This window comes from Dendrobates tinctorius, unplaced genomic scaffold, assembly GCF_039654945.1.
Source record: "Dendrobates tinctorius isolate UK_male_01 unplaced genomic scaffold, ASM3965494v1 ptg000022l, whole genome shotgun sequence".
Lineage (NCBI taxonomy): Eukaryota > Metazoa > Chordata > Amphibia > Anura > Dendrobatidae > Dendrobates > Dendrobates tinctorius.
Window position 1 is genome coordinate 105,410,068 of NW_027361690.1, and position 16,247 is coordinate 105,426,314.

Sequence of the window (16,247 nt, forward strand, 5' to 3'; positions counted from 1 at the left end):
CATAAATCATGAAGTTTTAAAAATGTCAATGATGTTATCGAAACTTAGCCTTAGAGATGATTTGAGTGTTTGTCTTCCTGCGATAAAAAAGAGCCTATGATCTGTAAAATACCTCCATCCCACCTCTGTCCTGATGCTACATTATTTAAACTCCCACACATCCCCATAAACAGCCAAACCTTACACTGCTACCAGACACAGCAATGATATAATTTACTGGACTCAGACATCCATAAATTCAAGACTTGTTATTTGAAGGGCAGATAAAGGCTTGACGGGTCATAAAGCAGACTAATAAACAGTCCCATCTTCAGTACAGGTGTATCAGCGGACTATCAGCTTCAAAGCTGGCACACAAATGTATTAGTGACATGCAAAATCATACATCATCTATGATTCCCTTAGCTCTGATAAAGCAGTCCTCAGAGAAGACATCATTTGTACTAAGAGATTGCACGCAAAGCTGTTTAAAGCAAAATCAGTGCATTTTACTGTGTAAAGCTACAACATAAAGTTGAATAATTTTATAATCATTTACTTTGCAAAATGAATACTAAAAGTGCAAAAAGATACTATATTAAACAGCTACAGTTAGCTCCAGAAATATTTGGACAGTGACCGCAATTTGGGCTCTGCATGCGACTATTTTTTGAAACAACTGTCATGCAATTAAAGTGTAGACTTTTAGGTTTAATGAAGGTAATTGAAAAACAAAATCTATGAAACGCTTAGCAATGGCAACCATTTTTCTACAAAGCCTCCTAATTTCAGTGGCCCAAAGTAATTCCAAGCCCATTCTGTTCCAAGCCTTCACCATACTTCCTTCTTCCTATCTTTCTGGTACAGGTTAATCTTAGATTCATCTGTCCAAAGAATGCTTTTCCAGAACTGAGGTGACTTCTTTAGGTGCTTTTTGGTAAACTCTAATCTGGCCCTTCTATTTTTGAGGATTATTTATGTTTTGCACCATGTGATGAACTCTCTGTGTTTACTCTCATAAAGTTTTCTCTTTATGGTAGGCTTAGATATTGAAACATCTACTTTGAGAGAGTTGTTCGCTTGTGTGTATGTCTAGGATTTTTTCAGTTCCCAAGCTCATCAGAGCACTCTTTTTGCAAAATGTGTCAATCTGTTGATTTGGCCACTCCTAAAATTTTTGCTATCTCTTGGATGGATTTAATCTTTTCTTAGTCCAATGATGGTCTGTTACTCTTCCACTGAGTGCTACTACAACTTCCACTGCAAATGCCACACCTGAAATCAACTCCAGACCTTTAACCTGCTTAGTTGATGAGGGATTAATGAGGGAAGCGCTCATAAAGCACATTAAAGAGCTTTTGAGATAATTGCCTAGTTACTTTTGGTCCCTATAAAAAGAGGCAGCTTTATATTAAAAAGCTGGAATTTTTATGCCTTTACTCCAATTAGGATGTAATACCCTCAAATTTAAACTAGGAGTCTGCACTTTAAGCCCATATTGATTATGTAACTGTATCTTGAATATATTTTGGTAACAGCTAAAATGTCAAAATATTTGTTATTGTCCAGATATTTCTGGACCTAACTGTATCCCTTTCAAACACCTCATACTTATGCATGCACAGCTTGGTTGAACAAGCACGCAATGAAAATGTGGTCAGGTGAGTAATATGCTACATGCTAGCTCATTCTTAACTCCCAGAAGAGGAAAATGATTAGGAATTGAAATTCAACACAACCCATATTTCTTTTTCCTGACATCATCTGTCAGAGGAGAGCCTGAAGGTGTCCCACACAAATATAATGGTCACCAAGGCTAGTTTCACACTAGCGTATGGCCGAGGTGAGGAGGGCTGCAGACTTCCTCTGTGAAGCTCAACCCATGGCAGCACCTCCTCCCATCAGCTCCACCTACCTTGGCATGCGACGTGCGTACCCTATCTTTAACATTGGGTATGCACGCTGTGCTGATGTATGCAGATGCCTCCGCATGTGTCATTTTGACAGTGTGGTGACCGCACCAAAATGCAACACATTGCGTTCAGCGCAGGTCGCCACACTGTCAAAACGACACATGTGGAGGCATCCGCATACATCAGCACGGCCTGCATACCCAATGTTAAATATAGGGTACGCACGCCGCATGCCGAGGTAGGCGGAGCTGACGGGAGGAGGTGCGGCCATGGGCGAAGCTTCACAAAGGAAGTCTGCAGCCCTTCACACCTCGGCCATATGCTAGTGTGAAACTAGCCTAAGTTAGGCTGAAAGCGAGCAAGTGTTTTCAGAGTATCTGTAATCTCTATAGGGCCCTGAAGTTTTATTAGTCTTTTGTTGTTTCCAGTTACCAGAAACACTGGGAATGAAACCATCAGAGACTCGTTGGCACATGTGCAGCAGAAGTGTGAAGCTAATGTTCATGGAAGGATGGAATACTGAAGAGGATTGATGGAACTATGCAGAAGCAAGATTACAAGATGAAATCCTAATAACACAAGCACACAGTTATGTTATGGTAGGTAATTCACATAATAATTTATTACTGAAGCAGAGTTATCTTTCAGGTAGTGTCCTCCCCACAGCCTGGAAAAACTCATTTACATAAAGTGAGAAAGGCAGATTTCTAAACAACAAGGCATTTGATATGAGATATACAGGTAGGACTTTTTTCAGCAGTCTGTAACCTGCATGCCCATATTAATGGGTTGCATAGCTTAAAAGTCATGACTTATTCCCTTTAAGCCATGCATTCAACTCTCTAAGTTCCCAAAGTTTCCATGGTCTATCTTGTTGTGGAAATGTTCCAGAGAATACAACCTTAAGGTCTTTCACTTCAGCTTTCAGCCTAACTCTAACAAGATTTTCCATTTAGCACTTATTCTTTTATTTGTTCCGACATGGACCAAGACAGATGAATAATCACAAGTCCCCCTCAGTAATTTAGCAACCTGTTCTGTCACATGTCAAACCCTGGCACTAGGAAGACAGCAAACCATTCAATGGGGCAGTATTGGCAACAAAATATTCAACTTATCTGTATTCCAAATGATAGAATCCCATATGGCCAACTTTCTAACCATACCTACATTACTCTCCCAATCTACTAGCTAAACTGTTCTTTCCTATGTCAGGGGGAGAAGTATCCACTAAGGTTGCAAGCCCTGCAATTTTTGAGGCTAACACCCTTGCTTCATCCCACAATTTGTCAATGTTGCTTGTAAGTACAGAAATAGGAGTGGCCTTCTTTTTCTTCAACCCCTTTACATTCCCCCTTACTTCATTAAGCTAGCATTTTGCCTGTTCGAAATGACCCAGTGCACAACTCTCCATGTTCGCCTCCTAATTGTCGGTCAGTGACATTGTTAATCACCATTAGTGTTGATTTTTACTCCTCCAGATATCTAATATGAGCTTTCAGGTGGGCAACATACTCACATTTGCTACAGTGGTATCCACCCTGGAAATCTTGCTCCAGTTATGTATACATATGGCAGACTGTGCACTGAAGGGCACCTTTAATGCTTCTACTCATTATCCATCCAAGCAAATAAAGTAAAGAAAAATAAAAGGTAGGTAAAAATTAATAACTTACTAGTAATGGTAAATATACTCAAGTTGAATTGAATTCTACTAAAATTTTATCAAAATCCTTTTAGAGAATGCAGATTTTTTACAATTAGCTCAACGTCAATTTGCTGAACCATAGAGGGCTGACAAAAGGTTAAAAAGGAAAATAAATAATAGAATAAAACTCACCTTACCACTCATCTCTCCAGTTACTTCCTCGTCACTTCTTCTGCCACAGTCGCATGCTATGTCTTAAGTCCCGACCAAGACTGCATTTCATAAGGTCGAGGCATACATCTTCATGTTACCAGGTGTGTTGTGACTAGAGTTGAGCGATACCGTCCGATACTTCAAAGTATCAGATCGGAATGGATCGGCCGATCTTTAAAAAAAGTATCGGTATCGCCGATTCCGATACCGGAAGTCCCATTCAAGTCTATGGGACTTCCGGTATCGGAATAAGAAAAACCCTGTTTTTGCCTTGTACAGCCTCTCTGGGGTCTGTACGGGCCTTTCTGGGGGCTGTGCCGGCCTGCCAGGGGGTCTGTGCAGGCTCCGGTGGTCTGTGCCGGCCTGCCGGGGGGGGCTGTGCCGGCCTGCCGGTGGTCTGTGCAGGCTCCGGTGGGCTGTGCCGGCCTGCCGGGGGGCTGTGCCGGCCTGCCGGTGGTCTGTGCAGGCTCCGGGGGGCTGTGCCGGCCTGCCGGGGGGCTGTGCCGGCCTGCCGGTGGTCTGTGCAGGCTCCGGGGGGCTGTGCCGGCCTGCCGGGGGGCTGTGCCGGCCTGCCGGTGGTCTGTGCAGGCTTCGGGGGGCTGTGCCGGCCTGCCGGGGGGCTGTGCCGGCCTGCCGGTGGTCTGTGCAGGCTCCGGGGGGCTGTGCAGGCATCGTCCGATGGGACTACCAAGTCCCATCGGGCGATGCCTGCTACCATGACAGTGATTGACACATTAGCCAATGATGGGACAGTAGTAGTCCCATCATCCGGCTAATGTGTTAAATGTTAAAAAAAAAAAAAAAAATACTACATACATACTACATGCATGCTACATACATACTACATGCTACATACATACTACATGCTACATACATACTACATATATACTACATGCATGCTACATACATACTACATGCTACATACTACATGCTACATACATACTACATATATACTACATACATACTACATACATGCTACATACATGCTACATACATACTGCATGCTACATACATACTACATACATACTACATGCATGCTACATGCATGCTACATACATACTGCATGCTACATACATACTACATACATACTACATACATACTACATACATACTACATGCATGCTACATGCATGCTACATACATACTACATGCTACATACATACTACATGCATGCTACATACATACTACATGCATGCTACATACATACTACATACATGCTACATACATACTACATGCATGCTACATACATACTACATGCATGCTACATGCATGCTACATACATACTACATGCTACATACATACCACATACATACTATATACATACTACATGCTACATACATACTACATATATACTACATGCATGCTACATACATACTACATGCTACATACATACCACATACATGCTACATACATGCTACATGCTACATACATACTACATATATACTACATGCATGCTACATACATACTACATACATACTACATGCTACATACATACCACATATATACTACATACATACAATACATTCATACAATACATACATAGACATACAGTACATATAACATAGAGTAACATACTTACCAATACTTGTCACATTGTTCCCCGAAGCCATTGTCTTTTCCGGAATAAATATTAACATAACAAACCACAAAAATACTCACCCACGATCCGAAGCAGTCCACGAGTGTGTCCCACGACGATCTTGGGTAGAGAACTGCAGCATCAGATGATGCTGCCGTTCTCTACGGGTTGCAGGAATCCAATGACGGAAGGTAGGTATCCTTCCGCACTGTATTCCTCCGCCACTTAAAAAAAAAAAAGTCCCTAGTCTCACTTTATGCCATTGCTGCGTGGGAAATTCCCACACAGCAATGGCATAAAGTGAGACTAGGGACTTTTTTTTTTTTTAAGTGGCGGAGGAATACAGTGCGGAAGGATACCTACCTTCTGTCATTGGATTCCTACAGCCCGTAGAGAACGGCAGCATCATCTGATGCTGCAGTTCTCTACCCAAGATCGTCGTGGGACACACTCGTGGACTGCTTCGGATCGTGGGTGAGTATTTTTGTGGTTTGTTATGTTAATATTTATTCCGGAAAAGACAATGGCTTCGGGGAACAATGTGACAAGTATTGGTAAGTATGTTACTCTATGTTATATGTACTGTATGTCTATGTATGTATTGTATGAATGTATTGTATGTATGTAGTATATATGTGGTATGTATGTAGCATGTAGTATGTATGTAGTATGTATGTAGCATGCATGTAGCATGTATGTAGCATGTAGTATGTAGCATGTAGCATGCATGTAGCATGCATGTAGTATGTATGTAGCATGTAGTATGTATGTAGCATGCATGTAGTATATATGTAGTATGTATGTAGCATGTAGTATGTATGTGGTATGTATGTAGCATGTAGTATGTATGTAGCATGCATGTAGCATGCATGTAGTATGTATGTAGCATGCATGTAGTATATGTAGTATGTATGTAGCATGTAGTATGTATGTAGTATGTATGTAGTATGTATGTGGTATGTATGTAGCATGTAGTATGTATGTAGCATGCATGTAGTATGTATGTAGCATGCATGTAGCATGCATGTAGTATGTATGTAGCATGCATGTAGTATATATGTAGTATGTATGTAGCATGTAGTATGTATGTAGTATGTATGTAGTATGTATGTGGTATGTATGTAGCATGTAGTATGTATGTAGCATGCATGTAGCATGCATGTAGTATGTATGTAGCATGCATGTAGTATGTATGTATGTAGTATGTATGTAGCATGCATGTAGTATGTATGTAGTATGTATGTAGTATGTATGTAGTATGTATGTAGCATGCAGCATGTATGTAGCATGTATGTAGTATGAATGTAGTATATATGTAGTATGTATGTAGCATGTAGTATGTATGTAGCATGCATGTAGTATATATGTAGTATGTATGTAGCATGTAGTATGTATGTAGCATGCATGTAGCATATATGTAGTATGTATGTAGCATGTAGTATGTATGTAGTATGTATGTAGTATTTTTTTTTTTTTTTTTTTTAACATTTAACACATTAGCCGGATGGTGGGACTACTACTGTCCCATCATTGGCTAATGTGTCAATCACTGTCATGGTAGCAGGCATCGCCAGATGGGACTTGTAGTCCCATCGGACGATGCTTGCACAGACCCCCGGACATCAGCACAGACCACCGGCAGGCCGGCACAGCCCCCCGGCAGGCCGGTACAGACCCCCACAGGGTGCACAGACCACCAGCAGGCCGGCACAGCCCCCCGGCAGGCCGGTACCGACCCCGGGCAGTCCACACAGCCCCCCGGCAGGCCGGCAGAGACCCCCGGAAGGCCCGAAATGACGGCGCATCATGATGCGCACACACCGCGCATCATGATGACGTCAGGCCGTCAATCAACTTTGAACTTCCGATTCCGATGCCGAATTCCGATATTGAAAAAATATCGGAAGTCGGTATCGGAATTCCGATACAGCAAGTATCGGCCGATACCCGATACTTGCGGTATCGGAATGCTCAACACTAGTTGTGACCTTACAACATTCTATCTATAATCTACAAAATCGGATTGACATACTATATTGCTGAACGAAGACATCCAGAAAAATTATAAATAAAATAGCAATGCTTTATTAGTATAATTAAAACCTAATAACATGATTAAAATCATACACAAAACAATATTAGAGCGTCCTATCTAGGAGGGACACTGAATAATATCTTAGAATCCAGCTATGAAAAACCTATCAAGCAGGTAAAAGTCAAGTGACTTGATGAGTAGCAAAGAAATTAAAATGCAGATGCATATACACTACAGCTGAAAAGTTTGGGGTTGCGCAGACAATTTTGTTTTCCATGAAAACTCCTACCTTTATTAATTAAATGAGTTGCCAAATGAATTTACAATCTAGTCCAGACATTGAAAAGGTTCAAAAAAAAGATTTTTATTTGAAATAATAATTTTCTCCTTCAAACTTTGCTTTCACCAAAAAACAAAATACCTGATTTAAAAAACAACACTATCACTGTGCTTGATTGGCCAGCAAACTCGCCTGACCTTAACACCATAGAGAATCTATTCTTATTGTCAAGAGGAAGATGAGAGACACCAGACCCAACAATGCAGACGAGCTGAAGGCTGCTATCAAAGCAACCTGGGCTTCCATAACACCTCAGCAGTGTCACAGACTAATCACCTCCATGCCACGCCGCAGTGATGCAGGAATTGATGCAAAATGAGACCAGACCAAGTATTGAGTGCATTTACTGAACATACATTTCAGTAGGCTAACATTTCAGATTTTAATATCATTTTTAAATGACTTTTGGGTTTTCATTGGCTGTAAGCCATAATCATCAACATTAACATAAATAAACACTTAAAGTAGATCACTCTGTTTGTAATGACTCTATAAAATATATGAGCTTCACTTTTTGGATTGAAGAACTGAAATAAATTAACTTTTTGATGATATTCTAATTTTGTGAGATGCACTTGCATATAAATTTATTTGATTTTGCAGTGAGAAATAAGTATTTGACCCCCTACCAACCATTAAGAGTTCTGGCTCTTACAGACCAGTTAGACGCTCCTAATCAACTCGTTACTTGCATTAAAGACATCTGTCTTATATAGTCACCTTTATAAAAGACTCCTGTGTCCACAGACTCAATTAATCAGCCAGACTCTAACCTCTACAACATGGGCAAGACCAAAGAGCTTTATAAGGATGTCAGGGACAAGATCATAGACCTGCACAAAGCTGGAATGGGGTACAAAACCATACGTAAGGTGCTGGGTGAGAAGGAGACAACTGTTGGTTCAAAAGTAAGAAAATGGAAGAAATACAAAATGACTGTCAATCGACATGGATCTGGGGCATCATGCAAAATCTTAACCCATGGGGTATTCTTGATCATAGGAATGTGAGAGATCAGCTTAAAACTACAAAGAGGGAACTTGTTAATGATCTCAAGGCAGCTGGGACCACAGTCACCAAGAAAACCATTGGTAACCCATTACGCCATAAAGGTTTAAAATCCTGCAGTGCCTGCAAGGTCCCCCCTGCTTAAGAAGGCACATGTGCAGGCCCATCTGAAGTTTGCCAATGAACACCTGTATGATTCTGTGAGTGCTTGGGAGAAGGTGCTGTGGTCATATGAGACACAAATTGAGGTCTTTGGCATTAAATCAACTCGTCATGTTTGGAGGAAGAGAAATGCTGCCTATGACTCAAAGAACACCCTCCCCTCTGTCAAGCATGGAGGTGGAGACATTATGTTTTGGGGGTGATTCTCTGCTAAGGGCACAGGACTACTTCACTGCATCAATGGGAGAATGAATGGAGAAATGTACCGTAAAATCCTGAGTGACAACCTCCTTCCCTCCACCAGGACATTAAAAATGTATTGTGTCTGTGTCATCAAGCAAGACAATGACCCAAAGCATACAGCCAAGACAACAAAGGAGTGGCTCAAAAAGAAGCACATTAAGGTCATGGAGTGGCCTAGCCAGTCTCCAGACCTTAATCTCATAGAGAACTTATGGAGGGAGTTGAAGCTCTGGGTTGCCAAGCGACAGTCTCAAAATATTAATGACTTAGAGATGATCTGCAAAGAGGAGTAGACCAAAATTCCTCCTGACATGTGTGAAAACCTCATCATCAACTACAAAAAAGTCTGACTGCTGTGCTTGCCAGCAAGGGCTTTGCCACCACATAATAATAATAATAATAATAATAATATAATAAATTTTATTTTTATAGCGCCGACATATTCCGCAGCACTTTACATTTCAGAGGGGATTTGTACAGACAATAGACATTACAGCATAACAATAATCACATACAGTAGATACAGTAGTTACATAATAAATCTTGTTTGCCAGAGTGATCAAATACTTATTTCTCCTGCAAAATGCAAATACATTTTTATAATTTATACAATGCGATTTTCTGGATTTTGTTTTTGATATTCTATCTCTCAATGTTAAAATTAACCTACCCTTAAAATTATAGACTTTTCATGACTTAGTCAGTGGGCAAACTTAGAAATTCAGCAAGGGATCACATACTTATTCCCCCCACTGTTTATGTAGAGCATGTAAATTAATGTGTGTGTTTTCAGATGAAAGAACAGTTTGCAAAAATAATGTGATCTTTATTTCTCTGTTCCATATCCCAAATTTAGGGTTGCACTACGTTATTGTTGCATTAGATATTTTATATATACATAATAAATCTTATATTTTGATATGGTTTTCTTTTGCAGAATATAAAAGCATTTTTCTACAACCCTTCATGTATTTTTCATTTCGGAACCTCATGCAGCTCAGTCAACACAAAAATAAAAAAGTTATGGTTCTTGGAGGAGGAGAAAAAGCGAACACTCAAAAATAGAAAATCGATGGGTCGTGAAGGGATTTGAAAGTGTATCTCCTGTGAATCAAAGGCTGAGAATGTGAGAGCAAGAAAAAAACCTTGAGTATTCCTCGTAATGCTAACAAGGAAATTCAAACTCTGTAATAACTGTGGGAGATAAATGGCAGGACAAAATGCGACCGGGGACCAGGTTGCAGATCCTGTGTATATATAATTTGGAAGACAGTGATAACTACTCCTGTTAGTAAATTAGGAAAAAGCAGAGGATTGCAGAAAGTAGCTGAAATTTGTAGGAAATGACTCTAGAAAGGTAAGAGCAATGTGAGGTTTTTATTTTTGACTGAGATAGACTTTAACCCCTTTACCCCCAAAGGTGGTTTGAACGTTCATGACCGGGCCAATTTTTACAATTCTGACCACTGTCCCTTTATGAGGTAATATCTCTGGAATGCTTCCATGAATCGTGGTGATTCTGACATTGTTTTCTCATGACATATTGTACTTTATGTTAGTGGCAAAATTTAATTCATATAACTTGCATTTATTTGTGAAAAAAATGGAAAGTTGGCGAAAATTTTGAACATTTTGCAATTTTCCAAATTTGAATTTTAATGCCCTTAAATCACAGAGATACGGCACACAAAAAAACATAATAAATAACATTTCCCACATCTTTACTTTATATCAGCACATTTTGGGAACCAAAATTTTTTTTTGTTAGGAAGTTATAAGGGTTAAAATTTGTAAAGCGATTTCTCATTTTTGCAACACCATTTTATTTTTACGGACCACATCACATTTGAAGTTACTTTGAGAGGCCTATATGATAGAAAATACCCAAAAGTGACACCATTCTAAAAACTGCACCCCTCAAGGTGCTCAAAACCACATTCACGAAGTTTATTAACGCTTCAGGTCCTTCACAAGAATTTTTTGAATGTTTAAAAAGAAATGAACATTTAACTTTTTTTCACGGGTAACAGGTGAAATTGGACTGCAAAAGTTATTGTGCAATTTGTCCTGAGTATGCTGATACCTGATATGTGGGGGGAACCACTGTTTCGGTGCATGGCAGAGCTCAGAAGGGAAGGAGTGCCGCTTGACTTTTTCAATGCAAAATTGGCTGGAATTCAGATCGGAATGCCATGTCACGTTTGGAGAGCCCCTGATGTGCCTAAACAGTGGAAACCCCCCACAAGTGACCCCATTTTGGAATCTAGACCCGGCAAGGAACTTATATAGATATGTGGTGAGAACTTTGAACCCCCAAGGGCTTCACAGAAGTTTTTAATGTACAGCCGTAAAATTAAAAAATCATATTTTTTCCACAAAAATGATCTTTTCACCCCCAATTGTTATTTTCCCAAGGGTAACAGGACCCCCAAAGTTATTGTACAATTTACCCTGAGTACGCTGATACCCCACATGTGGGGGTAAACCGCTATTTGGACGATGGCAGAGCTCGGAAGGGAAGCGGCGCCATTTGACTTTTTTTGGCTGGAATTGAGATTGGACGCCATGCTGTGTTTGGAAAGCCCCTGATGTGCCTAAACAGTGGAAACCCCCACAAATGACACCATTTTGGAATGTGGACCCCCAAGGAACTTATCTAGATGTGTGGTGAGCACTTTGAACCCCCAAGGGCTTCGCAGAAGTTTATAACGCCCAGATGTGAAAATAAAAAAATCATATTTTTTTCACACACATGATCTTTTAGTCCCCAATTTTTTATTTTACCACGGGTAAGAGGAGAAATTGGACACCAAAAGTTGTTGTCCAATTTGTCCTGAGTACGCTGATATCCCATATGTGGGAGAAAACTATTGTATGGGCACACTTCGGGGCTCGGAAGGGAAGTAGTGACGTTTTGGAATACAGACTATGATGGAATGATCTGCGGGTTTCATGTTGCCTTTGGAGAGCCCCTGATGTGCCTAAACTGTGGAAACCCCCCACAAGTGACCCCATTTTGGAAACTAGACCCCCCCAGGAAGTTATCTAGATGTGTGGTGAGCACTTTGAACCCACAAGTGCTTCACAGAAGTTTATAACGCCCTTGCGTGAAAATAAAATAAAAAATCATATTTTTTCCACAAGCATGATCTTTTAGTCTCCAATTTTTTTATTTTACCAAGGGTAACAGGAGAAATTGGACCCCAAAAGTTGTTGTCCAATTTGTCCTGAGTACGCTGATATCCGATATGTGGGAGAAAACTACTGTACGGACACACGTCGGAGCTCGGAAGGGAAGTAGTGACATTTTGGAATGCAGATTTTGATGGAATGGTCTGTGGGTGTCATGTTGGCTTTGCGATCCCGACAACGATACGACATGGTAAGGATCGCTGGTGTGTTGCTAAATGTTCGCTAGTGAGATGTCAAACAAACAGATATACTCACCGATGCAGCAGCGATCCAGCCATCCATACAGCGACCTCGGCAGTCGTTGGTATCTTGTCACACAGCGGCTATTCAGACGACTCCTACCTGTGTCCATGTGTTCTGCGTCGTCAACGAGGTCGCTTGTTGGTGTCAAACACTGCGATGTGCACTGGCCAGCGGGACACCAGCGATGAAAAAATGGCCCAGACCATTCCAGCATGTTCAGCGTGATCACAGAGGGGGCCCGGTCGCCTCTGCGTGTCACATGTAGCGAGATCGCTAGCGAGATCGCTGTTGTGTTAGTGATCTCACTAGCGATCTCGCTATATGAGAAAGAGCCTTTAGGGTATGTGCACACGCTGCAGATTGGGGTGCGGATTTGGCCGCGCGGATTTTGTGAAATCCGCAGGTAAATCTGCAGGTCAAAAGTCCTGCGGTTTTACCTGCGGATTAGCCTGCGGTTTTGCCCTGCGGTTTTTCATCTCCACAATGGAGGAGATGGCAAACCACAGCGGAATCCACAGAAAGAATTGACATGTCAATTCTTTCTGCGGTTTAGAAACCACAGGAAAACCGCGGGGAAAAATCTGCGCCGTCTGCACTGCGGTTTTTAATATCCATAGGATATTATGGTACTGTACACCGCAGCAAAAACTGCTGCGGATCCGCAGCGGCCAAATCCGCTGCGGAATCGCAGCAGAATCCGCAGCGTGTGCACACACCCTTAGATGTACTTTCTTGTCCCTGGTCATATGGGCCTGGGTACCATGGATGGGAAAGTACGTCTGATATTAGAAAGGGGTTAAAGTCCAATTCAGGACAAAACACAATATATTGTAAATTTCATTACATGCTGCTTTCTGATACATTCTGCACGTTACCATTTTATCTAAACACAAAGATAAATGTCAGACAAGTCTTTTTATTTGTTGGCATGTATTTATGTAAGTTGTACCTTAGGTCAAATATTTTCTTTGGACATAAAGTATGATGCATGTATACCATACATAAATAATGTTTATAGTCTAGCAAAAATCAATGATTCAGAGGATAAACAAAAATTGTCCAACATAAACAACCCCCATATAAAAGATTTTATTATTAATCATTAAATAGAAAATGCTGTAAAATTCCAAACCAGTGAAATGTTTATTGGCCTAGGTGGTCACAACTGATATCCACTATTAAGCCTAACAAATACTGGGCAAAAGGGTCAGACGGACAAAGGAATCAAACATAAATTTAATTACGTACAGGGCTTCCTGGGGTCTACTAGTGAATGCCTTGCCAATCTTGCGTGTCTGTCTACGGTGCCAACCTCCATGGTCAGGCAGGGTCATCTATAGGGTAGAGAGAGTGAGATTATCAAGCTTCAAAGTTAAGGCTCAGATAAACCCTTTACCCCTGAGGGTGGTTTGCACTTTCATGACCGGGCCAATGTTTACAATTCTGACCACTGTCCCTTTATGAGGTAATAACTCTGAAATGCTTCCATGGATCCCACTAATTCTGACAATGTTTTCTCGTGACATGTTGTACTTCGTGGTAGTGGTAAAATTTCATTCATATAACTTGCGTTTATTTGTGAATAAAATGGAAATTTGGCAAACATTTTGAAAATATCGCAATTTTCCAACTTTGAATTTTTATGCCCTTAAATCACAGAGATATGGCACACAAAAAACGTAACATTTCACACATGTTTACTTTACATCAGCGCAATTTTGGAAACAAAATTTTTTTTGTTAGGAAGTTATAAGGGTTAAAAGTTGACCAGCGATTTCTCATTTTTGCAACACCATTTTATTTTTTACGGACCACATCACATTTGAAGTCACTTTGAGGGGTCTATATGATAGAAAACACCCAAAAGAGACAACATTCTAAAAACTGCACCCCTCAAGGTGCTCAAAACCACATTCAAGAAGTTTATTAACCCTTCAGGTGCTTCACAGGAATTTTGTGAATGTTTAAAATAAATGAACATTTAACTTTTTTTCACAAAAAAATTACTTCAGGTCCAATTTTTTTTATTTTACCAAGGGTAACAGGAGAAATTGGACTGCAAAAGTTATTGTGCAATTTGAATATGTTGATACCTGATATGTGGGGGGAACCACTGTTTCGGCGAATGGCAGAGCTCAGAAAGGAAGGAGTGCAGTTTGACTTTTTCAATGCAAAATTGGCTGGAATTCAGATTGGATGCCATGTCACATTTGGAGAGCCCCTGATGTGCCTAAACAGTGGAACTCCCCACAAGTGACCCCATTTTTGAAACTAGACCTCCACAAGGAACTTATCTAGATATGTAGTGAGAACTTTGAACCCACAAGGGCTTCACAGAGGTTTATAACGTACAGCCGTAAAATTAAAAAAATCTCATTTCTTCCACAAAAATGATCTTTTCACCCCCAATTTTTATTTTTTCAAGGGTAACAGGACCCTAAAAGTTATTGTGCAATTTTTACTGATTGCCCTGATACCCCACATGTGGGGGTAAACCACTATTTGAGTGCATGGCAGAGCTTGGAAGGGAAGCAGTGCCATTTGACCTTTTTGGCTGGAATTGGGATTGGACGCCACGCCGCTTTTGGAAAACCCCTGATGTGCCTAAACAGTTTAAACACCCCACAAATGGCACCGTTTTGGAAACTAGGCCCCCCAAGGAACTTATCTAGATGTGTGGTGAGCACTTTGAACCCTCAAGGGCTTCACAGAAGTTTATAACGCGTGAAAATAAAAAAATCATATTTTTTCCACAAACATGATCTTTTAGTCCCCAAATTTTTTATTTTCCCAAGGGTAACAGGAGAAATTGAACCCCAAAAGTTGTTGTCCAATATGTACTGAGTACGCTGATATGTGGGAGAATACTACTGTATGAGCACACGTCGGGGCTTGGAAGGGAAGTAGTGACGTTTTGGAATGCAGACTTTGATGGAATGGTCTGCGGGTGTCAGGTTGCCTTTGGAGAGCCCATGATGTACCTAAACAGTGGAAACCCCCCACAAGTGACCCCATTTTGGAAACTAGACCCCCTAAGGAATTTATCTAGATGTGTGGTGAGTAGAGTTGAGCGATACCAGCCGATACTTGAAAATATCGGATCGGAATGGATCGGCCGATCTTAAAAAAAAGTATCGATATCGCCGATTCCGATACCGGGAACCAATGCAAGTCAATGGGGCCAAAATATCGGAATTAAAAAAAACCTTTCTTTCCTTGTAGGTTAATTCTACATGAAGAAAAACAACTAAGAATGATGTAGAATGTATTGTGGGAGGTGGAGGAGACATTAAAGCCATAGAGGTTTAGCCCAATCAAATGGAATAGCAGGAATTAAACTTTTTTTTTAAAGACGTTAGGAGTTACAAAGATATTGACTATGTTAGCCTCATTTATATTTTGCCAGACATGTATGTCTTCTTCTTTCTTCTTTCTTCTTCTTTCTTATTCTTCTTCCTTTTTTTACCTTCTTCTACTTCTTCTTATTCCTTTTTTTACATTCTTCTTCTTCTTCTTCTTCCTTTTTTTACATTATTCTACTTCCTTTTTTTACATTCTTCTTCTTATTCCTTTTTTTACATTCTTCTTCCTTTTTTTAAATTCTTCTACTTCCTTTTTTTACATTCTTCTTCTTCTTCCTTTTCTTACATTCTTCATATTCTTCTTATTCAACAATTATTATTCTACATATTC

The 16,247-nt window shown here is 40.4% G+C and overlaps 1 long non-coding RNA gene across 1 annotated transcript; it reads left to right on the plus strand.

The window, feature by feature from the left end:
• The first annotated feature begins 2,330 nt into the window (after positions 1-2,330).
• LOC141083995 (uncharacterized) lies at positions 2,331-10,555 on the plus strand. Its single transcript, XR_012230897.1, has 3 exons — positions 2,331-2,491; positions 3,374-3,545; positions 10,057-10,555. It is a non-coding gene; the product is annotated as an uncharacterized lncRNA (long non-coding RNA).
• Positions 10,556-16,247: the final 5,692 nt, after the last annotated feature.